Source organism: Equus quagga, chromosome 6 (assembly GCF_021613505.1).
Source record: "Equus quagga isolate Etosha38 chromosome 6, UCLA_HA_Equagga_1.0, whole genome shotgun sequence".
NCBI classification, from domain to species: Eukaryota; Metazoa; Chordata; class Mammalia; order Perissodactyla; family Equidae; genus Equus; species Equus quagga.
The window spans coordinates 35,350,905-35,375,495 of NC_060272.1; the positions used below are offsets into that span (position 1 = coordinate 35,350,905).

Genomic DNA, 24,591 nt, shown 5'->3' on the forward strand with positions numbered 1-24,591 from the left:
ATAGCTGGGTCATACGGTATTCCTGTTTTTAATTTTTTGAGAAATCTCCATACTGTTTCCATAATGACTGCACCAGGTTGCATTCCCACCAGCAGTGTATGAGGGTTCCCTTTTCTACACATGCTCTCCAACATTTGTTATTCTTTGTCTTGCTGATTATAACCATTCTAACAAGTGTAAGGTGATAACTCGTTGTAGTTTTGATTTGCATTTCCCTGATGATTAGTGATGTTGAACATCTTTTTATGTGCCTGTTGGCCATCTGTATATCTTTGGAAAAAGGTCTGTTCATATCCTCTGCCCATTTTTTGATCTGGTGATTGTTTTTTTGTTGTTGAGTTCTTTGTATATTTTGGAGATTAACTCCTTGTTGCATATATTATTTGCAAATATTTTCTCCCAGTTGGTGGGTTGTCTTTTTGTATCGTTCTTGGTTTCCTTTGCCTTGCTGAAGCTCTTTATTCTCAGTCCCATTTGCTTATTTTTTCTTTTGTTTCCCATGCCTGAGTAGACATGGTATTTGAAAAGATGCTACTAAGACTGATGTCAGAGTGTACTGCCTGTATTTTCTTCTAGGAGTTTTATGGTTTTACGTCTTACCTTCAAATCTTTAATCCATTTTGAGTTAATTTTTGTCTATGGTGTAAGATAATGGTCTACTTTCATTCTTTTGCATGTGGCTGTCCAGTTTTCCCAACACCATTTGTTGAAGAGACTTTCCTTTCTCCATTGTATGTTCTTGGCTCCTTTGTTGAAGATTGGCTGTCCATAGATGTGTGGTTTTATTTCTGGACTTTCAGTTCTGTTCTATTGATTTGTGTGTCTCTTTTTGTGCCAGTACCGTGCTGTTTTGATTACTATAGCTTTGTAGTATGTTTTGAAGTCAGACATGGTGTAACTTCCAGCTTTGTTCTTTTTTCTCAGGATTGTTTTAGCTATTCAGGGTCTTTTGTTGCCCCATATGAATTTCAGGGCTCTTTCATCTGTTTCCGTGAAGAATGTCGTTGGGATTCTGAGTGGAATTGCACTGAATCTGTGAATTGCTTTAGGTAGTATGGACATTTTAACTATGTTCTTCCAATCCATGAGCATGGAATATCTTTCCATTTCTTTATGTCATCATCAATTTCTTTGAATAATGTCTTATAGTTTTCACTGTATAGGTCTTTCACCCCATTGGTTAAGTTTATTCCTAGATATTTTATTCTTTTTGTTGCGATTGCATAAGGGGTTATATTCTTGAGTTCTCTTTCTGTTACTTTGTTATTAGAGTATAGAAATGCAACTGATTTTTGTAAGTTGATTTTGTAACCTGCGACTTTGCTGTCATTGTTGATTATTTCTAATAGTTTTCCAGTGAATTCTTTATATATACAACCATATCTGCAAACAGTGAGAGTTTCACTTCTTCATTGCCAGTTTGGATACCTTTTATTTCTTTTTCTTGTCTAAGTGCTCTGGCCAAAACCTCCAGTACTATGTTGAAGAAAAACAGTGAGAGTGAGCACCCTTTTCTTCTTCCTGTTCTCAGAGGGACAGTTTTCAGTTTTTCCCTATTGAGTATGATGTTTGCTGTGGCTTTGTCATATATGACCTATATTATGTTCAGGTACTTTCCTTCTATACCTATTTTATTGAGAGTTTTTATCATAGATGGATGTTGGATCTTGTCAAATGCTTTCTCTGCATCTATTGAGATGATCTTGTGGTTTTTATTCCTCATTTTGTCAATGTGGTGTATCACATTGATTGATTTGCAGACGTTGAACCATCCCTGTGTCCCTGGTATAAATTCCACTTGATCATGGTGTACGATCCTTTAAATGTATTCCTGTATTTGGTTTGTCAATATTTTGTTGTGGATTTTTTCATCTGTGTTGATCAGCCATATTGTCCTGTAAGTTTCCTTCTTTGTTCTATCCGTGTCTCGCTTTGGGATCACGGTGACTTTGTAAAATGTGTTAGGAAATGTTCCATCTTCTTCAATTTTTGGAATAGTTTGAGAAGGATAGGTATTAAATCTTCTTTGAATATTTGGTAGAATTCTCCAGAGAAACTATCTGGTCCTGAACTTTTATATTTGGGGAGATTTTTCACTACTGTTCCAATCTCCTTACTTGTGATTGGTTTATTCAGATTCTCCATTTCTTCTTTATTCAGTTTTGGGAGGTTGTATGAGTCTAAGAATTTATCCATTTCTTCTAGATTGTCCAGTTTTTTAGCATACAGTTTTTCATAGTATTATCTTATTACCTTTTGTATTTCTGTAGTATCTATTGTAGTTCCTGCTCTTTCATTTCTAATTTTATTTATTTGAGATTTCTCTCTTTTTTTCTTAGTGAGTCTGGCTAAGGGTTTGTTAGTTTTGTTTATTTTCTCAAAGAACTAGCTCTTAGTTTCATTGATCCTTTCTACTGTTTTTTTGGCTTCAATTTCACTTATTTCTGTTCTAATTTTTTTTTTATTTCCCTCCTTCTGCTGACTTTGGGCTTTGTTTGTTGTCCTTTTCCTAGTTCTGTTAGGTGTAGTTTAAGATTGCTTATTTGACATTTTTCTTGTTTGTTAAGGAGGGCCTGTGTTGCTATGAATTTCCCTCATAGGACTGCTTTTGCTGCATTCCTTATGAGTTGGTATCATGTATCTTCATTTTCATTTGTCTCCAGATATATTTTGATTTCTCCTTTAATTTCTTCAATGATCCATTTGTTGTTCAGTAGCGTGTTGTTTAGTTTCCACATATTTGTTGCTTGCCCAACTTTTTTCTTGTCATTGATTTCTAGTTTCATAGCATTATGGTCAGAAGAGATGCTTGGGATGATGTCAATCTTCCTAAATTTATTGAGACTTGCCGTGTTTCCCAGCATATGGTCTATCCTTAAGAATGTTCCATGTGCACTTGAGAAGAATGTGTATTCTGTTTTTGGATGGAGTGTTCTATATATATCCATTAAGTCCATCTGGTCTAGTTTTTCATTTAAGTCCACTATTTCCTTGTTGACTTTCTGTCTGGATGATCTATCCACTGATGTAAGTAGGGTGTTAAGGTACCCTACTATTATTGCGTTGCTGTTACTATCTCCTTTTAGGTCTGTTAATAGTTGTTTTATGTATTTTACTGCTCTTGTGTTAGGTGCATATGTATTTATAAGTGTTATGTCCTCTTGGTGGAGTGTCTCTTTTGTCATTATATACTGCCCCTCTTTGTCTCTCATTGCCTTTTTTGTCTTGAAGTCTACTTTGTCTGATGTAAGTATGGCAACGCCCACTTTCTTTTGTTTGCCATTAGCTTGGAGTATCCTCTTCCATCCCTTCACTCTGAACCTGTGTTTGTCATTAGAGCTGAGATGTGTTTCCTGGAGGCAGCATATTATTGGGTCTTGTTTTTTAATCCATCCGGCCACTCTGTGTCTTTTGATTGGAGAATTCAATCCATTTACATTTAGAGTGATTATTAATATATGAGGGGTTAGTGCTGCCATTTTATCACTTATTTTCCGGTTGTTCTGTATTTCCTTTGTTTCTTGTCCTGTGTATTTTGAACTGCCAGTTGATTTTGGTGGTCCTCTGTGATGGTTTTCTCATTATTTATCATTTGTGTTTCTTTTCTGACTTTTTCTTTAGTGGTTACAGTGAGGTTTGTAAAAAGATCTCATAGATGAGCTAGTCCATTTTCTGATAGCTTCTTATTTCCTTAGTCTAAGCAGGTTCCATCCCTTTCCACTTTCCCATCTAAGTTATTGTTGTCACAGCTCATTCCATTTTTGTATTGTGAGTTTGTGGTTAAAATGAAGTGATTATAGTTATTTTTGATGTTTTTCTTTCCCTTTATATTTAATGTTATAATTGTTTGCTAACCTGTTCTCATAGCTGCAATTTTCTGATTTTGTCTGCCTATTTATCTCCTTGCTCAAGGCTTTATAAATCCTTTTTTTTTTCACATATGAAGGCCTTCTTGGTCATTTCTTGTAGGGGGGATTCTCATGGCAATGAACTCCCTCAGCTTTTGTTTATCAGTTTTTAGTTCTCCATCATATCTGAAGGATATTTCCGCCAAATAGAGTATTCTTAGCTGAGAGTTTTTGTCTTTTAGAATTTTGAATATATCGGTCTCTTTTCTCCTAGCCTGTAAGGTTTCTGCTGAGAAATCCACTGAAAGCTTGATAGGGGTTCCTTTGTAGGTTATTTTCTTCTGCCTTACTGCCCTTAATACTTTTTCTTTGTCATTGACTTTTGCTAGTTTTACTAATATATACCTTGGAGAAGGCCTTTTACTTTGATGTAATTAGGAGTTCTATTAGCTTATTTTACTTGTAGTTCCAGCTCCTTCCCCAAGTTTGGGAAGTTCTTGGCTATTATTTCTTTGAACAAGCTCTCTGATCCTTTCTCCTTTTCTTCTCTCTCTGGAATACCTATAATCCTTATGTTGCATTTCCTAATTGAGTTGGGTATTTCTTGGAGAATTTCTTCATTTCTTTTTAGTCTTTGTTCTCTCTCCTCTGCCATCTAAAGCATTATATTTCTGTCCTCTAAATTCCTGATTCTGTCCTCCATAATATCAGCTCTGTTATTTAAGGACTCCAGATTTTTCTTTATCTCATTCATTGCTTTTTCATCTCCAACATTTCTGATTGTTTTTTCTTTATAGTTTCAATCTCTTTTATGAAAAATTCCCTCTGTTCATTAATTTTATTCACAATTTCATTGAACTATCTAAGTTTTCTTGTAACTTGTTATTTATGATAGCTATTTTGAATTCTCTGTCATTTAGATTGTAAATTTCTGTGCCTTCAGGGTTGATTTCTAGATGCTTGTCATTTTCCTTCTGGTCTGGATTATTAATGTATGTCTTCATACTATTTGATGGGGTGGATTTGTGCCTTCACATAGTGGTAGTATCTGGTCGCAGATCCACCTACCACCACTGGATGGGGGCAGGACCTGGCTATTCTGAGCCTGCCATGATCCCTGGCAGCTGTGCCTGTCCTTTGGAAGCTATCCTGACAGAGCCTGGCTGTGTTTGCCTGCTGGCTGCTGCTGCTTTAGACATGTATGCGCCGGCACTCTGATGAGGGTCCCTTGCTTTGGCAGACCAGCCAAGCTGGTGTGTCAGGTGTGGGGAAGGGCACTTTCTTTCATGTGCACAATCCCAGCGGCACTCTCACTCTGCCCTCCTGGGGTACTTGGCTTGTTGAATATGCCCCTGCAATTGCTTAGCATCCTCAGTGTAGAGCTTTCCCATGGGCTGGGAGGCATCTCAGAGAGCGAAGAGGTTCCTGTGGAGGACTTTCCACTTCCCCCTCTCCTCTTAGACCTGCATGCTATCCCACACCCTAGGTCACTACCACTGGGGGAAGCAGAGGAGGTCCCCTTACCTCCTTCCACTGCCCCCTGGAGGGTCCAGCACCTCCATCGTCACACATATGGTTGTGTGGGTCTCTTAAACATCTGTTGTGTTTTGTGAATGTCTTCTGTTGGTTTATGAGTGTCCTTTTCATTGTGTCTTGTGGGGGGGAAGTCTAAGAGAAGAGCTCACTCTGTCATGATGCTGATGTCACTCCTCAACATTAGGTATTATTGACCCCGTTTTGTCAGTGATGAAATTAAGGTCCAAAATTGAGGTTTAGTGATTTGTTGCACATAACAAAGTCACTGTGCAACAGAGCTGGCATATCCAGATCTTTCCATTCCAAATTTAGCACTGGATCTCCTAACCTATGCTACTCAAAGTCAGACTTGAATCCTTGTTTATGGAAGGAGAATTTAAAAGCAAACATACCAGCTCTATTTTATTTCATTACAAAGATGCCTTAGATCTTGGCATTTGGTTTTGTTTGAAGTATGGAAAAATAGTTGTAGATGGGAGAAAGAAGAGTTTCTGGATAGACATGAGAGGTTACTGAAGTTCTTGAAACTGCTTTTCAAAACCTTTGTAAAGGTTTAGATTAGTCTTCTCTCTGCAATGCTTGAAATAATCCTGCCACAAGGAACTAGTGAATTATAAGAACTCTCATTGTATTTCTAATAATATGATTTTTATCTTTTTCTTGGATGCCACAACTTTCTTAGAAACCACAGCCTTGGTTTTTCTCATTAACACAGTGGAACTTTAAAAATAAGGTGACTATTCTGAAATTATTGGTGATTCTGAAGTAGGCTGTTAGCAAAACAATTTTTTAAATGTGCTTCTTGAATCAGGTTTTTCCAAATACACATAAATGCTCATAAACCCATGCATGTAATATAGTATGCATATTATATCTTTTTGTAGGTTTTTTAGAAGCTGTTTCAAAAGAAGTTTATGTGTAATTTTAGTTGAATAAGAGATCATTCTTTCTAGTATTTTATACCCTTAATTTCTAAGCATATTCAACTTGTTAAATAATCACATAATAAGTGTTCAGGCAAAGCTGAATTCTCTGATGCTTTCAGGATCTTAAAGCATAGTCTGTTTTATAGAAGATAGCACTGATCAGACAACAGGATTTAAGACTCTGTATATAAGAAAAGTTTATCCTGAGGGAAGTCGTATTACACCTCTTCTGCCAGTATTCTGTAAGTGTGAGTAATAGTAACAACGTCTGGTACATGCAATGCTTGTGTCATTCATAGATGACTGTGCCTCATTCACATTTGCTCATACTTTAAGCTCAGATTTTAGAAATAGAGTGCAGCCAGAGAAGAGGAGGAAGCTACTATCCAATAAAGCTGATGTCCTCAGTCCATCTGAAATGTAACATGCTGCTCCCTGCCTCCTTTTTAGCAACTATTCTCATAAGTGGAGAAGCTAACAGAAAAATAGGGGATTTTCTTATGTAAGAGAACAAAAAAGCAGAGGAGGCATGGGACTAAGGATAACTTTTTCCTTTATTCTCAGGAGAACATGACTAAACTATGGCTCTCCAAATTAATACGAGGGTCATATGAAAGAACTGAGGGATAATCATTCCTGTGAGCAGTGGGAGGCTGAGCCCTATCACATCCTTCACAGGATAGTTGACTATTGTCTCTTCTGGCTGAAATGTTTTCTTAAAGGAAATATCAGATTGTCATACTGAGCTCTCATTTGAAAAACTATGACCTGCCATTTCATATCCTCGGTGCCTAAGAAGATTGATGTTCTGCTGTTTGACCTCATTCTCTTTAAGGTTAGTTAATCTCCCTGAGTTTTATTTTACTCATCTGTAAAATGGGGATGATAATGCTATCATCTTAGAGTGTTAGAAGAACTCAATAAAATCATACTTGTAAAAGATTTAACAAAGTATCTGGCAAACATTAAATTGCTGTATAATATTAGCTATTGTTAGTTATTAGGATTTTAATACCAAAAAGCTCAGTGAAAGGAAATTACTATTTGTAATGCTCTAAGTAGAGACTGAAATCTCTTTTGAACTCACATTTGACTGGAGTAAAGCTAACAGGTAATTTCAAAGGTCCGGTTCACTTCTTAAAATTTTCTGCTTTTCCAAGTGAAAAATTGTGCGCGTTCCACAGAGCACCTTAAATACTCAGGAATCTTCCCCAACTCTAATGCCTATAGCAAGAATCTAAAATAATAAGCCTGCCCTTTGCTTCTATCATTTTTTCCCTTTGCTCATGTCTCTAAATACCCTGCATTTTATTAAATTGACTCTGCTCAACAACCACAAAACCAGAGAATCCTCTGCAGTTTGGGTTTGAAACTCACCATGTCAATAGGCTTTCCAGCCTCTTTTAAAAGGTCACTGTAAGTGGCTGCAGGAATGTGAAATCTCTTGTCACTTGGTGGCACGTGTTTGATGTGTAACAGACGAGAGCAGGAGCATCACTGCCTCCTTCCCTGCTGAATCCCCAGAGCTTAGGACTGTGCTCGCCCTTGGTAGGTGCTCAGTAATTTGTGAAACACTAAATAAGTGACCACTCTCACAGTGACATCTTCTTGAGATTTTTTGAAAGCAACAGATAATTTTTAAAACTAAACCTTACATGGAATATTTAAAGAGAAAATGGCAGTATTTTGTTAGTATAAATTTTCCTATAGATTTAGATGTCTAATTTCTTGTATTAAGTCAACCGCTGAGAGCAAAGGAGCTGTTGATAAGCAAAATTTATAATTGGGAGTCAAAATGAGAGTTGTAGTCTAATTTTATTAGCCTTACATACTTGAGATTGAAATAATTCAAAACAGTGTTCCTGAAGCTCTAAAGGTTCCATGGTACGTGGTTTAAGACAGCTGTCATGGAGTTAAGAGAGAATGTATTGTTGGCCTAAGGACCGTAAGAATAACTGTGATCCAGGAGATTGCAAAGAAGTCTTTGCTATTAGTCTTTATAAATCTGAAAGCAAAGATCTTGACCCACAAGGAAACCAGAGTTTAAGGCTTTGAAATCACAGCTATATTTGACCAACCCAAAGCTTTTGCTGGTCTTTGGAGCACTGTTGGTGGAACCCACCGTAGGGACCTACATTGGCAGGCTCCTTTGAGCATGGGAGGCATTCTGGGTTGCCACGGCAGAGCATGCATGAGTTTTTCAGTCACTCTCTTTCTGTGCTCATCACGTGGACATTTTTCATCTTATTGGGTTTTGGTTTCTCCCTCCTATAAGATGCAGGAAAGTTTCTTTCTGTTCCATGGAAGCATTGTCAAGGTGAATGGGAACTTTAAATAAAACATCTCTAGAGGAAGTTTCACTTCTCAGAGGAAAGATGCTACAGGAATGGAAGGGGTTATTATAAACTTAAAAAAATGGGATATGTAAAACTGCTGTTAGCACTTAAAGACTGTGTCCCATTTTACGCCTTCTGTTTTGCCCTTGCTTCTGGAATTTTTAAGCCTGTCTTATGGATGTGTAAATTGCATTAGCAATGGGGAAGCTTTTCATACATAAGTTGTACTGTCTGTCAGAGCAGACTGCTCTGCTGTTTCTCCCGCATTTTCCTAAAAGTCTGCCCACACACTTGTGAGCTGCAGAGGCTCTCGCACTTACACATATGCTGGAGCACAGCATTCTTTCCCCTCAGGACTCATAGATGGTGTTTCAAGACTGCTTTCCCAGATTCCTGCTTCTTGAGATAACAGAACATTTGGCAAAGAAAGTCTAACTAGTTACTTTGAAACACTAAATCAAGAATTGAACTCATTTTACAAAACAAAAGGCTGCGTGACATGGCTAGTTGTAAATCATATTCTGTGATAAGCGTAAGCAGCTTTACCCTGCGACTGTCAACAGTGTTTCAGTCCCTTCTCATGTGACTGTCTCTGGGAAGACTTCTTGCTTTGAGAACATGCAAACAGGTCACAGGTTCTTGGTCACACAGTCCACAGAGGGGGGTAGTTATACAAGTGCAGTATCCTCATAGCCCACCAGATCAGGTCTGGACAAACAGCCGGCTGTGTCTTCCTGTGCATGTTGTCAGTTTTTAATTAACACACGTCAGAAGGTAGTATGTTTCTGCTAAAACAAAAAAAGTATGATTTGGATTCAAAAATTAGACAGCTTGTTTTAAAAACAAAATTATCCAAGGATGTGCTAACCCCAGATAAATTTACACGTACTGTCATTATTAGCAAAGCTAGTTTAATATGTTTTCTGATTGTTTATCATCTCAATATAAATGTAAGAATGATTCAGAAATTATTAGTAGTCTACAGTGGTGCAAAAGAGTCTTTAGAGAATATCAGATAACAGTAATGAAAAAAGAAACATAAATGGTGTGTTAGTTCCTTCAACCTTTGCCTGGAGCACTTTCAACCTTTTGAAAGACATAGAACTCCTTAAAATTTCTACTGACTTTATGCCTTCACTTCTGCATCCTGTATGGGCTATATGACACACGTTTTTTTAAATTATTATTATTTATTTATTGAGAGATAATTGACGTATAGCATTGTGAGGTGTTAGGTGTATGACATGTCGGTTTGGTGCATTTATATATTGCAATATGATTACTACCATAGCATTAGCTAACACCGCTATCACGTCACAAAATTATAATTTCCTTTTTGTGGTGAGAACAATTAAGATCGAATCTCTTAGTAACTTTGAAGTTTATAATACAGTATTGTTGACTATATTGACATGCTTTTTCTTTAACTGAATTTTATTTGAGCCCTTTTGCAGTTTCCCTTAAGATAAACAACAAAATATTTAATATATTCCCAGCCCAGAATTGGGGGCACAGTGCGGTAAGATTTATTGAGGCTAACCAAGTAGCAGGCACTGTCTTAAATGCTTGACATGTATTAACTCATTTCATCCTTCCAGCAATCCTATAAGGCAAATACGTTTACTTGTCCCATTTTATAAAAGGGAAACTGAGGCATTGAGGCCTTAAGTCACTTTTCCAGAGTTGTACAGTTAGGTGGGTGGGGCCAGGTGACCTGACTGCAGTGCCAAAGACTTAACCACAAACTCCCTCCTCCCATAACAGATGGCCAGCAGTCCGGAGTGCAAAAATAATAATAATCATAAGTGGCAGCTACATGAACATCGTCATGGCAATGCTTATCATGGTCTTTGTCCTTTATAACTTTTCAATGATGCAGCCCTTTTAGGATAATCGTACACTCTCTTACATTCGGAGATTCTGCCTGAATCACTCCATAGTTGCTCACATTTGGTCTTTGCATTACTTTTATTATTGATGTTGTTTCACAAACATAATACACATTTACTTTACTTACCCACATTTTAAGTTCTAAAGATCAGAGACAATGTCTTTTACTACTTGTCTGTTTTTCATAAAAAGATATGCAAAAAGAGGTATAGAGTGAGCACTTAAAAATGTATGCTGAATGAGTGGATTTAAGAAAGTTAAATAGTCTTGATTTTAATAATTAAGCTATTTCTCACATCTGCCGGAATATAATCTTCAGATGTTTTTGTATCATTGGTTTACAGTCACATGTTAATGCCAAAGTGCATTTGCCCAATTTGGTCACCTTCTAAGAGACTCACACAGAAATTTTTCCAAAGAAGATGCTTAATTAGTTCTCGTTGATAGTGTACATATTCTTTAACTAATCTTCTTGCTGTAAAAAAAAAAAAAAAAAGATTTCAGGCGCTCACTGCTAGAATATACAACTATGTACTGGGGGGCTTTGGGGAGAAGAAGAAGGAAAAAACAGATTGGCAGCAGTTGTTAGCTCAGGAGCCAATCTTTAAAAAAAAAAAAACATTTCAGATAAAGCTAAATGAGACAGTTTCATATATTTCCACAAATGCATCATATTCATGCACAGAATTAGCAAAAGTCAAAGCCTTGCTATTCTACCTCAAAGTATATTTTAATTACCCAATAAACAAGGAAAATTAAAGTCATAATTAGTACGAACTTTGTTTCTGATTCACAGATGTTTTCTGATAACTCATGCTTAGTCCTGCAGTGTCATTGCCAGTAATACATTGAATACATTAAGCTCCATAGTGACTTATTAGATTTATGGACACATCAGCTTTTTGAAGGGCCTCAGAAGTTGCCCTCAGGTAGTCTAGATAGAAGACAAAAGAAAAAGAAATATATTATATTGATTGGGAAATAGGGGGAAAAAAATCTCAGAAATCAGTGGTACATAATCTTTTGTATTAGAGCATCAATTTATTTTTAGAAGTTAGTCTATAATAAAGAACTACAACTTAAACAAGAAAATGTTTCATTTATTGCTCTAAATTTTTTAAAATTAATTTATTTATTTTCAGATGTACATAATAATATATTTCAAATTCTGTGTAGATTACATCATGTTCATCATCCGAAAACTAATTATAGTGCATCCCTTCACATGTGAGCCTAATCACCCCTCTTGCTCTCCCTCCTCCCCACTTCCCCTATGGGAACCACCAATCCAATCTCCAATGCTATGTGTTTGTTTGTCATTGTTTTTATCTTCTACGTATGAGTGAGATCATATGGTATTTGACTTTCTCCCTCTGACTTATTTCACTCAGCATAATACCCTCAAGGTTCTAAATTTTTTTAATGAAAGCTAGAAACTATATGATATATATTGGAGTGTATTTATTAGTATGTAATTTTCCACTGGGAAGCCCTTCTGTTTTGGTTATCCTCTTTCATAATAAGAACAATGTTTCACTTTTCTGCCTTACTGGCGCTTTGAATGAACCTGAACTTGCACCAATGATGTCAAACACGTTTGAACAGTTGGTTGATCACAACATACCCTATTAATCCTGCGTGGCAGCAACCTACCTGACAACCAACCTTTATGTTGTTCTTCAGAAGCCATATATGCGTTATGTGGAGATATACACCTTACCTATAACAAAAGCACCACAAATGCTTTGTAGTATATGAAGTTCCTACTTGACAATATGATCTTTAACATATAGACACTTACATCACCTGAGACTATGTAAACTTGTAGAAATTATGAGATAATGGGAGAAGATCATAAAATACTGAATTTTCTAACCTATAAGTCATTTTACTGACTCTTGGAGTCAGACAAATAGTCTTAAAGTACTATAGTTTATATTGGTAGCTGGAAGAAGCTAATATTTATTTTGTTGATAATTAGTTCTCTGACTTGGAAGGAATAGATTGTAATTCACAGAAACTTCTGGCTTTCTGGAGACAACATTCTTAATTAATGTCACTAGTCTATGAAACAGTTCTCAAACTGCACATTTGTTTTCTCTAAAGATGAGTTACATTATATAGTTTTGATGGCTGGAAAATAGATTCTTGAATGTAGGAACCAGGGGTATGTTTGGGGCAAGAAAGGAATTTCAATTAGTAGGGCTTAAGAGTGACAATCTAGAATGAATGGAAGCTGGCAGACTTGTCTTGATGCGTGCATGCTTCATGTGATGTTCACGATAGCTTTGGGAAGGAATAACTGATAGAGTTTTAAGGCCACACCTGGGTAGCACCACTGGTCATTATTCAGATGAGAGTAAAACTTCAAGTCAGGGGGGAAAAAAACACTTGGTGCATATAGAACAAAGACAAGTCATTTATCACAACATTCGAAATCTTTACCCAGATGGTCTATGCATCCTTATCTCTTCCTATGCGTTCCTATCTTGCCCTTAGTCTCAGTTTTCCCATCTGTTAAATGGGGCTAATAGCCTCAATCTCTTAGGGTTGTTCTGAAAATTCAATAGGTAATCCTTCCATAGCACATAGCACAGTGCTCGGCATCATTTATGAAGTGCTCGATAAACATCAGCTCACGTTCTTCCTCCTCTGCTTCTCCAGAGGCAAACTCTGAAGTTCCTGGAGACTGCTTTGTTCATTTTTGACCAAATGCCCCTCATTCTTTTCTGTCCTTGGCCAGTGCTCAGGTGAGTCACCCAGTCTGGAGTGTGACCCTCTGCACCTCACCGCACACCTCCCTTATCTAATTCCCACTCAACAGTCAAGGCCCTGCTCAAATCCCACTTCCTCTGGGATGACTTCCACCTGGAGGGGTGGCTCCCTCTTCTAATTTCCTTGAATGACCACAGACAATCTTGGAACACCAATTCATTGTCCCTTCTATTGTCACGTCTTTTAAATTGTGTGTGTGGGTATATGCCTCATCATGGTACTAACTAAACAGCATGTTCCTTAAGGTAGGAATTGTGGGATATAGTTCTCTGTGGCCTCCAAATCGCTGAGTGTGATGTCTTGCAGAGTTGGAATTCCTGACCTGCCACTTAACATGCTGTGTGATCCTGGGCAGTCTACCCTTTCTGAGCTTCACTTTCTCATCTGTAAAGCGGAAGTACCCTATAGAATTTCTCTGAAAATGAGTTGTAACGTGTAGCAAGCACCTAGCACAATGCTGGGCACAACTAAATGCTTAATGGTCTTATTGTTATTATCCAGAATATGTATCAGTAGATACTTGTTTCTTGACTGAACAATAGAGAGTAGCAACCTGCCCACACAAAAAAAGAGGAAAAGATATATATGTTTCCAGGCATCAAAGAATATTTGGTCATCTCTGATAAAAATGACAAAATAAGTAGATTACGACCTTAAAATATCCCAAACTACTAAGCCTCTGTAAACATATAGCCACACATTCCTCAGTAATTAGTGCTTATGATTTGCATGGTTTTAGGAACTTCAGATACAAAAGTGAAGAAGAAAAGGTCCCCACCCACATGGAACTCACATTCTGCTGAAAGAGATGGATGATGAACAAATAAATATACCATATAATGTTTGGACTGATAAGCGATATGAAGAAAAATAAAGCAGTGGACAGTAAGAGAGTGTGGGTGTAAGGGATGGGAGAGGCTGTGTAGATTGGGTGCTGGGGATGTCCTCTCTGAAGAAGTGACATTTGATTTGAGAAATGAATTGTGAGACCAGAAGGCATATGATAATGGTGAGAAATAATTCTAGGCAGAGGACTAGCCAGATTGAAGGCCCTGAGTAAAATGAGTTTGACCTATTCCAGAACAGTTGGAAGGCCATTGTGGCTGGAGCAGAGTAAGCTAGAGAAAGAATGATGTGATCTGAGTTTCTATAGGGCCTTGGAGGTGATAAAAAAAGACTTGGGGATTTGTTCTAAGTGAAATGGGAAACCATTGGTGTTTTGAAAGGACATTGTTTCATTTATTAAGAAAAATATGAGAGACCACTTCACAGCCATTAGGATGGCTATTATTAAAAAAAAAAAAAAAGGAAAATAACGTGTGTTAGTGAGGATGTTGAGAAATTAGAACCCGACTGCATTGCTGTTGGGAATGTAAAATGATGCAGCTGCTGTGGAAAACAGTTTGGCAATTCCTCAAAGTTAAGCGTAGAATTACCCTATGATCCAGCAGTTCCACTTTTGGGTTTATATCCAAAAATTTGAAGACAGAGATGCTCGTACAGCAGTGTTCATAGCAGCATTATTCACAATAACAAAAAGGCAGAAACAATCCACGTGCATCAGTAGGTGAGTGGATAAAATGTGATATCTACATACAATGGAATTTTATTTGGCCTTAAAAAGGAATGAAATTCTGATACACGCTACAGAATGGGCGAATCTTCAAAGTGTTATGCTAACTGAAATAAGCCAAACACGAAAGGATGAAGATTGTGTGATTCCACTTATATGCGGTACTACCTAGAGTCGTCAAATTCATAGACACAGAAAAATGCAGTAGAAGTTACCAGAGACTGAGCGGGGTGGGGAAGATAAGGAGACACTATATTGGAAGCAGAGTTTCTATTTAGGATGATGAGAAAGTTCTGGCCCTGGATAGTGGTGATGGTTGCACAACAGTGTGAATGTACTTAATGCCACTAAACTGCACACTTAAAAATGGTTAAAGGGGTAAATTTTATGCTTTGTCTATTTACCATAAAAAAAGCAAAAAGACTTTGGGGGGAAGGAGGAAGGGCACAGAAGCAGGGATTCCTGCTATAGCAGGAAGGCTGGTAAGAGCTGAGTATGGCCGTGAAGATAGGGGAGAAGGATTCAAATTTGGGATACATTTTGAAAATTGAGCCAATAGGTCCTGTTAATAGTTCGTAAGTGGAAGAGAGTATCACAAAAAACTCCTGTTTTTGTTCTGAGCCACCAGGAGAGTAGCGGTCATTTCCTGAGAAAGACAAAACTGCAGAAGGAGTGAGTTTGGGGAAAATATCACATATTCAACTTTCGTGTTAAATTAAAGATGTCTAATTGACACACAAGTGGAAGATCACGAAGATACGTAAGTCTGGAGCTCAGGGAAGAGGAGCTATAGAAATAGAAATGAGTGGCATGCAAAAAGATGGCGTATGAAGCATTTCCTAGGAAGCCTGGAAACAAATGCCATCACCCAGGGAAAAAATTGAAACAGAAAAGAGAAGTGGTAATTAGACTTTGGGTAGTGAAGATGATGTACCATACACAGAAGTCAAAATGTAATGATGTACACCTGAAATTTGTATAATGTTATAAACCAGTGTTACCGCAAAAATTCATTAGATAAAAATTATTTTTAAAATTATAGACAATAACATCATCTGCAAATAAAAAATAGAAAAGAGAAGTGGCCAGAGGACTGAGCTCAGGGACCCTGCAGCATTCAGAGGTGAAGAGAAGGGGAGGAGCATAGACGAGAGATGCTTTTCATTAATATTCACCGGATTTCTGTTGAGTGCCTGCTCTGCCAGGCGCTGTTTTAGGTGATTGGGGGAACAATTACTAAAAACAGACAGCACTCACCTCTTAGTTTCTGTGCTCTTGGATGAGTCACTTAATTTGACTGAATCCCAGATTCCTCATCTGTAAAATGGGGTTCATAATTGAGGTTAGCTCAGAGTTAGACAACGGTAACTTCAGTCATTTCCTGAATACCCACCTGTCTATACAAGGTATTTTATTTTCATGACCCTAATCTTTCTTATAACCCTGGAAGATCGATATTACTGTTTTATAGAAAAAAAATCCAGAATTAGGGAAGCTAGTAAATTTTTCTAAGACACAGGTAAAAATGGAACAGCAAGATTCTTACTCTGATTGTTCTGAACTCATGTAAAACACTCAGCAAGCTGCCGGAGGTGCTAGCAAGTGCTTCAGCATTTGTTTCTTTCATCCCTTCATCCTCTCCTCTGCTTAAGTGGATCTCTTTGAGGTCCTGAGAAACAAACTCCTATAATTAAAACCAATCAGAAAAGCAATCACCTAGGGCATCAAGTACATAAACTGTCAACTACAAACTTAGTAATATCCCTAAACAAGTTTAATGAATGTTAATTGACTGAATAAACAAAAACTTTGCATTTTTAGTCTGATTCTCTCTACAAAGTACCTGGCCTTTAGAATTACAGATTGGGCAGTTCTTACTGAAATTCCATTACTGTTAAGTTAAATTTATTTTATGAGTTTTCTTTTATAAAATCCATTCAAGTTATCCCTGAAAATACTTCTTTATTACTATTTTCTACTACCCTTTTAAATTATTGCTTGTCTAGCATATGAAAAGGAAGTGCCACTCTGTTGTCTTTTAAACATAAATCTGTTGTTTATATGTGGATTGATTTTAATCACCAGCTTCTCCTATCTTGCCACTCTTTCTGTGGACTTTGGGTTGGTTAATGCCTTTACTCTCATCCTGGTCACCCAGGTTGAGCTCCTGGGGTCACCTTTCATTCCTCCCTCTCCCGTATCAGCCATTATCCAGTCAGTCACCAAGAACTGAGAGATCTACTTCTGAAAAGCCTTGGAATTGGTCCCCTCTGATTCAGATTTAAAGACACTGCTCTGCTTCAGGTATAATCCACTGCTTAGATGATGGCAATAAATAGCTCCCTAATTGATAAAGGCTTTGACTTTAATTACTTCCTTACCTATGAATTCTACTTTCATAAGGCAGAATTTTCTTCCTAAGACTTAAAAAAAATCCTGACACTTCCAGGACCTACAAAATGCGGTTCTCTACTAAGGAACATTCACTGTCCATGGTACCTGGCCCTGGCCATCCTTGTTCTCTTCTCTTCTGCCTTCTCTTTACCACTCACATGCCTGCTTATCAGTATTCTTCAAGACCCACTTGTCGGTGTCCTACATTGAGCTTGCCCTGGTCTTCTCAAACAGAATTAGACACTCTCTTCCTTTATTCCCACAGCACTTTATTATTCCTCTCTTTATCACGTATCATTTTTATGGCTCATATAATAACGATTTGCATACATAATAAGTTGGAGAAGTTTTCATTATCTTAACAGCTGGCACCAAGTTCCTGTAGAACAAAACTCTTTTGATGTGGAAAATGTGCCTTTAGGAATGCTTGGAGGTACACTGAAAGCTGAACCCCACTCCCACTTCCAGCCAAGGACTCGGGTATAACCTTAGCCCCAAAGCTTTTGGCAGTGGAAAGCTGCCCTGCATGTGCCACGGGAAGGAATTTGTTGTTTTTCTCTCTGAATAAAGATGAGATGGAAGTGGGAGAAGAAACCAGAGAAGAGATTAAGGAGAGAGAGAACGCCAGCAAGATGAAGAGTTACCTGAGGCTGGATGGGACCAGAGGGCAGCACAGAGGTAGCCAAAAGCGTTTTACAAATACAGGGAGCACAAGAAAGAGAGCCAAAGCCACAGGGACCTCTCAACAGCTGTAGTAAAAAAGGCTACTAAACACTCAGATGAACTTATGTGGTGGTTCTTGATGTGAAAATTGGAGTTAGTGGAGATTTTAGCTTCAGGATTAATGCTAGAGGCCAACATAGCCCTGAGACTATAAACCTCCCAGAAGTTTAGACGATGGGTAGTGCTTAGATGTGCACGTCATAGAATTGGCAAAGATTTTAGACTTTTTTCACTTCTTTTAGGTAGGTAAATATCCATATCCTATACCTCTCCAGATGATAAACTCTCTGAGGATGCCTTTGCATGCCTCACTTGCTTTCCTGTGGTGAACTCACAGGAAATATTTGTGGTTTTATTTCATTGAGTCAATAGCATTAAATGAAAAATTCCTATACTACTGACTATTACTAATTTAAACTCTCTCATCTTACTGATTTTCTCAGCAGGAAGAAGCCAAGTAGAAAAATGCCAACAGTGCAAATGATATTTAATCATCAGTAAATATGGTGCAGGAGGTTTAGTAGTGTCATCTCGATGTATTAAAGATTTTCCATTTTTCTATGGGAAAGATGTGATGTGGGGAGAAGTGTAAGCTGGAGCTCTTTAGTCTATCGTTGCCCAGGCACTTTACCATTCTGAGCTACTCTTTTCTCAGATTATAAGACTGCCAGTAACAATATCTGTCCTATCTACCTGTCCATAATTTTTGTGATGATCTTCTAAGTTTATATATGGTGATATTATGCCACCCACAGTATTTTCTAGTACACAGTAAGTTTACCGTAAACAGTACAGTACCATTGAGAGACTACCAGTAGTATCTAACGATACTCTGATCCTGGGATCTGTGGACAGTGTTTCACCAATAATGGAAAAGAGTGAAATTAGGAAAGTAATATTTACATGATGCTTTAAAACTTGCAAAGTTTCTATCTAACCCTTCTTCTTAGGTGAATAGAGGCAAACCAGGACTGTTCATTTGATGGACAATATGGCCCGAGACTTTAGTGGTATATGAGAAGTTCTAGGTGAGAGTAGCATAGAAATACTTGGTGTAAATATGGTATCATGGAACCTAAGGTCAAGAAGGAGCTCAGAATACTTCTGGCTTCTTCTATGAGGCCAACATTATACTAATACCAAAAACAGATAAAGACATCACAAGAAAACTGGACGACAATATCCCTTATGAATGTAGACTCAAGAGTCCTCAACAAAATACAAGCAGACTAAATCTAGCAACATATAAAAATGATTATATACCATGATCAAGTGGGATTTAACCCAGGAATGAGGCTGCTTTGACACATGAAAATTAATCAGTATAATATATTAGTAGACTAAAAGACAAGACCAAATGATTATCTCGATAGATGCAGAAAAGGCATTTGACAAAATCCAACATCTTTTCATGACAAAAACACTCAGCAAACTAGAAATAGAAGGGAATGTCTTCACCCTGACAACATTTATGAAAAACCTACGTCTAACATACTTTATAGTGAAAGACTGAATGCTTTCGCTAAGATCTGGAACAAGACGAGGATGTCCATTCTCACTACTTTCATTCAACATTCTAGCCAGGGCAGTTTAGAAAAAGAAACAAAAGAAATCCAGATTGGAAAAGAAGAACTAAAATTATTTCCATTTGCAATTGACTTGATCTTGTATATGGAAAATCCCAATGAATACCCCCAAAAAACTATCAAAACTAATAAATGAGTTCAGCATGGTTGCTGGATACAAGATCAATGTACAAAATTCAGTTGTATTTCTGTCCACTAACAATGAACAATGTGAAAATGAAATTAAGAAAGCAATTCTATTTACAGTAGCATGAAAAAGAAGAAAATACCTAGGAATAAATTTAACAAAAGTAGTAAAAGAGTTGAACAATGAAAAGTATAAAGGATCATTAAAAAAATTAAATCTTAATGGAAAGACATCCCCTGTTCATGGATTGAAAGACTTAATGTTGGTAAGATGGCAGCATTCCACAAAATGGTAAATAAATTTAATGCAATCCCTATTCAGATTTCAACTGCATTTTCTTTTGTAGAAATTGACAAACTGACCCTAAAATTCATGTGGAAATAATCTTGAAAAAAAATTGAAGGACTAATACTTTCAAATTTCAAAATTTATCTCAAAGATATAAAATCAAGACAATGTGGTACCAGGATAAGTGTCCACATATATATCAATTTAATAGAAGTGAGAGTCCAGAAATAAACCCTTAGATTATGGTCAATTGATTTTCACAAGACAATTTAATGAAGAAAGAATAATCTTTTCAGCAAATAATGCTGGGACAACTGTATATCCACATGCAAAAGAATGAAATTAAATTCCTTTCTTATACCGTATACAAAAATTAACTCAAAATGGATCATAGATCTAAGTGTAAGAACTAAATCTATAAAGATCTCACATGAAAACATAGGAGTAAATCTTCGAGACCTCAGGTTAGTTAAAGCCTTCCTAGATACAACACTAAACACACATGCAACTAAAGAAATATTAAATTGCACTTAATCAAAATTTAAAACTTTTGTGCTTTAAGGACACAGTCAAGAAAGTAAAAAGACAACTCACAAATTGGCAGAAAATATTTCAAATCATTTATCTGATGACTTATATCCAGAATATAGAGAAATCTTACAACTGGACAATAAAAAGACAACACAATTTAAAAATAGGCGAAGTATTTGAATAGAAATTTCTCCAAAGAAGATAAACAAATATCATATGAGCACACGAAAAAATGCTCAACTTCATTAGTCATTAGGGAAATTACAAATCAAAACCACAATGAGATAGCACTTTACACACAAGAGGATGGCTACTATCAAAACACATCATGTGTTGGTGAGGATAAGGAGAAATTACAACCTTCTTATAGTCCTGGTGAAATTATAAAATGGTATAGCCACTTTGAAAAGCAGTTTGATAACTTCTCAAAATATTAAATGTAGAATTACTATTTAATCTAGTAAGTCCACTCCTAGGTGTATACCAAGAGAATTTAAAACATATTTCCACACAGAAACATGTACAAATGTTTATAACAGCATTGCTTATAACAGCCCAAAAGTGGAATCAACCTAAATATCCATTAACTAACGAATAAACAGTGTGATATATCTACACAATGGAATATTATTCAGCTATAGAAAAGAATGAAGTATTGATTTATGCTACAAGGTGGATGAACCTCAAAAACTATACTAAACAAAAGAAGCCAGATACAAAAAGCCACATATTGTATGGTTCTGTTTCTACTAAATGTCCAGAATAGACAAGTCCATAGAGACAGAAAGTGGATTAGTAGTTGCCCGGGGCTGAGGGGGAGGTGGAATGACTGCTAATGAGTGTGGAGTTTCCATTTGTGGTGATGAAAATATGTTGGAACTAGATAGAGGTGATTGGTTCCACAACATTGTGATTATAATGAACACTACACAATTGTACACTTTAAAGGGTGAATTTTATTGTATGTAAATTAGATCTTAATAAAATTTTTATTGACCAACAAAGGAAGAAGAAGGAAGCCAAGGTTTAGAAGTGTTGGAGATATATTGGACATTGAGTCGGGTTTACGTTGCTCTAGGCTAGTCTTCCTGACAGCTCCACATTTGAGCTATCGGAATCTGAAAATCAAAGAGATTAAATGGCTAAGATACTGTAGCTAATAAATTATAATAAGCTATAGTTCCTATCTAGATTTTCAGATTACAGTCTATGCTTTTTCTGCAGGAATAGCAACAAAAAATAGGATTCTTGTTTTCTTTTTTTCTTAAAGATAGTAATATGAGCTTATTGGTCACAAAACTTTAATTTAGAAGTCTGCATGTTAAAATCCAGATTCAGGGGCCAGCCTGGTGGCACAGTGATTAAGTTTGCATGCTCTGCTTCAGCAGCCAAGGGTTCATGGGTTTGGGTCCTGGGGGCAGACCTATACACAGTTCATCAAGCCATGCTGTGGCAGCATCCTGCATACAAAGTGGAGGAAGACTGGCATCGATGTTGGCTCAGAGCCAGTCTTCCTCAAGCAAAAAGAGGAAGATTGGTAACAGATGTTAGCTCAGGGCCAATTTTCCACACCAAAAAATAAAAAAAAGTCCAGATTCTAATTTCACGTTTTTCTCTATTTTTGAGCAGGATGTTGTGCTTTTTGTTTTGTTTTGTTTCCCTTGTTTATCATTAACATTTTACCTAGTTCAGAAAAAATTTAATGAGATACATTTAAAAATTACTATGTAAAATTAAAACTATATCGTTTGGGGTTGGGAGTTGTATAGTAGAGTGGAAAATAAATACATCACATCCTGGGCTATCGTGACTGAGTTTCCTGGCAGCCAAAGTGAAAAAGTAAATAAGGTGGGGATTCTAGTTGTAACTATCAGATGTAAAAAAAAACGAGTATCAGTATTACCAAGCAGATTTTCCTTTATATTAAGTATAAATTATAACACAGATGTTTCTACAACCTCATTAGAAAGTAGAAAAGTCCTAGCTCAAGGAGTCAGGAAACTGGGCCTCTGGTTCCGACTCTGCCACTATAGCTGTGTGGCCTTGGAACAGTAATTAATTTAATTAACTTTCTAAGCCTTAGTTTCCTCATCTTCTAAGTGTCTTTCAAGTATGAATTTGGGCCACATTAATACCTTCTTACTTTTTACTTCTTACTTTTTCAGCATTAATTTGGCAGAGTATTCAGAGATAAGTAAAGTTTCCAGGAAAAGAAATAAAAAACAGGTAAAATATTTTCTTCATTAGATGGGAAGATTTTTGTTTTTCTCCAAAATTCAAATACACACACATTTTATGGTAGGAGAAGTGCCTGTTTGTGTCACCAGATAGCCCTTTTGGCCAACGAAAACTTAAGTGGAATATCACCAATGTGTTCTACTTGGTCTTGTTATTTATATATCCCCATACGAGCAATAAAAACTGTTTAAATTATTCATATAAGCTTAAGTACGAGATAGTTAACTAATATAATTTCAGTGCTCTTTAATAAAACAAATCTCTAGTGTAACATAGACCTGGTTAATGATGAGCATAAAATAGATGGAGACCTGCTTTGATGGACACTTCAAAAGCTTATTTATGGTTGCGTTACAATATCTCATTAGAACCGTATATTTGAAAAATTTTATATATGTTTTAATATTTAAAACATAGACTTGTTATAGACTGTCATTGTCTGGGGTACATCCATAGCACTACCTTATTAGTGAATCTGCCTTATAATAAGATCCTGAATGAGAAAAATTAGCCTCGTTGTATGAAATTCAGCCCGAGAGGAGTGTTATGGTAAGACTCCAGTGTATGCACTTGGTAAAGTCTTCATGGGGTCGACTGTGTTCCCCATGCTCCTTTTCCCTTCACTCTTTCAAGCATCTGTCGAGATGCCAGCTTTTCTAGAGAGAGTCTTGCACAAGATCAACTCCTCATTCTTGAAGAGTATAAAGTTTATCTTTAATGAAATAAGGAGAACTTATTTTTCTAACAGCACTGTTCTAGAGGGTCTCAGTATCAGATGGGTTCAAGGGCTATACCACCAGATTAATGTAAAGTGCTGCCCTTATAAGGCAATATGGAGTATAGGGCTCATGCCAAACTGGGGAGGACACGGCCTGCCTTAAAGGCATTCAGATTCAACTGATGAATCCTGTTCAAGCCTAGAAAGTTTTTTTAAGATTCAAATGATCCATCAAGCTACAACTCTGGCTTTAAACTTACTTTAAACCTCAATGTTTTCTGAAGAAATTCTGTGCAAAAGTTCATCTGAATGTTTCATTAAGGTATGTGTCTTCCATTCAGTGTCTAGTGTAATTCAGAAATCCACTCCTGCTTCAGAGCCCTCATTCCATCGTACACTATGCATTGATTTTATAGGGTAAAGTCTTTTCAATGCTTACAGTGTTCCCCCAAAAGTATTTTGAATAGATGCTGTATTTCTGAAATGGATCTTTTTTGTTAGCAGACCATCAACTTGTAATCTAAATTCATCATAAAAGTTTGATAATAAAACCAATCACTGCTAATGTCATTAATGATTCATTTTTTTTCTATTTTATCTTTAAACCTTTTGCTTAATATAGCCTATGATCTTAACTTGCTAAAACATGATGAATCGAAAAAGTGCAGAAGGATAAGCTGGTAACAGTTTTGAGTATTTTAATGGTCTAGAAAGTAATAAAAATACTTAGTAGCAGATATTATATTTAAGTAAAATAGATTCGTGATATACTGTGACTCTATCTACAAATCCACCCCCAAAAAAACCTCACTTGTAAACCCATTATCTTTTAATTAGTAGATTTCACTTATAAAATAAAACAATAATGAAAAATACATTTGGACATGTTCTGTTTTGTGAAAAAAACTACCAAATTCTAGTTGAATATATGCCAATATTGAGGTTTTTTTGACATTTTAACAAGTGTGTTACTCTTGATTTGTACATTTTGTGAAAATGAATTCATTTTTATTGAATCCAAATTTGAATGTGAAGTGGTATAATGCCTTAGTCACAGCTTCTGGAAAGGATGGCAACTACTAATCTTACAATTTCAATCTGT

The 24,591-nt window shown here is 36.6% G+C and overlaps 1 protein-coding gene across 2 annotated transcripts in view; it reads left to right on the forward strand.

Annotated features, from left to right (window-relative positions):
* Positions 1 to 24,591, forward strand: part of KLF12 (KLF transcription factor 12) — a 470,708-nt gene that overhangs the window by 366,587 nt on the left and 79,530 nt on the right. The window lies entirely within an intron of this gene.